At 47.6% G+C, this 868-nt stretch overlaps 1 non-coding gene across 1 annotated transcript; it reads right to left on the bottom strand.

The window, feature by feature from the left end:
- Positions 1-431: 431 nt before the first annotated feature.
- Positions 432-503, bottom strand: TRNAE-UUC (transfer RNA glutamic acid (anticodon UUC)). The gene has a single exon. It is a non-coding gene; the product is annotated as a tRNA-Glu (tRNA).
- Positions 504-868: the final 365 nt, after the last annotated feature.

Here is an 868-nt window from a genome sequence, read left to right as displayed (position 1 = left end):
ATAATTTATTTATTTATTTTTGGCTGTGTTGGGTCTTCATTGCTGTGCGCAGTCTTTCTCTAGTTGCAGTGAATGGGGCCTACTCTTTTGTTGCGGTGTGCAGGCTTCTCATTGCGGTGGTTTCTCTTGTTGTGGAGCACAGGTTCTAGGCATGTGGGCTTCAGTTGTTGTGGCACGTTGGCTCAGTAGTTGTGGCTCATGGGCTCTAGAGTGCAGGCCCAGTAGTTGTGGCACATGGACTTAGTTGCTCCATGGCATATGGGATCTTCCTGGACCAGGGCTTGAACCTGTGTCCCCTGCACTGGCAGGTGGATTCTTAACCACTGCACTACCAGGGAAGCCCTCAGGTAAATTATTTATCTCTGTTTGTTAGTGTTTTTTTTCCTTGATTTTTTTTTCCTCCTCACACTGCATGGCTTGTGGCACCTCATTTTCCTGACCAGGGATTGAACCTGGGCTATGGCAGTGAAAGTGCCAAATCCTAACCACTAGACCACCAGGGAACTCCCCCTTGTTCTCTCATTTGAAACAAAATCCCACCTTCTCATTGGGTTTAACTTTCTCTGTCTCTATGAAATTAAACAGTTACCTATCTCAGTCTTAAAGGGCTGTCTTTGAGTGGGAGTGTCCCTATGAAGTCTACATGTGTCCAGTGCCTTTGTTGGGAGAGCTGGATCTAAAGTGAGCATGGGTCACATCGTTCTTTGTGGTGTGCTGGCAGCTACCACCTTGGTAGGAGGTAGGGCTGGAAATGGAAGGGTTAAAACCCAAGCCATGTGTGAGCTAGGACTTCTCTTCTGTGAAATGGTTGTCACTGCCCTATCAGGGGTGGAGTCTGGCCTCAAATGTTGGATCAGAAGTCATGAGG

Source organism: Neophocaena asiaeorientalis, unplaced genomic scaffold (assembly GCF_003031525.2).
Source record: "Neophocaena asiaeorientalis asiaeorientalis breed wild unplaced genomic scaffold, Neophocaena_asiaeorientalis_V1.1 scaffold632, whole genome shotgun sequence".
In the NCBI taxonomy this organism is placed as follows: Eukaryota; Metazoa; Chordata; class Mammalia; order Artiodactyla; family Phocoenidae; genus Neophocaena; species Neophocaena asiaeorientalis.
This window is presented reverse-complemented; position numbering and strand designations above follow the sequence as displayed.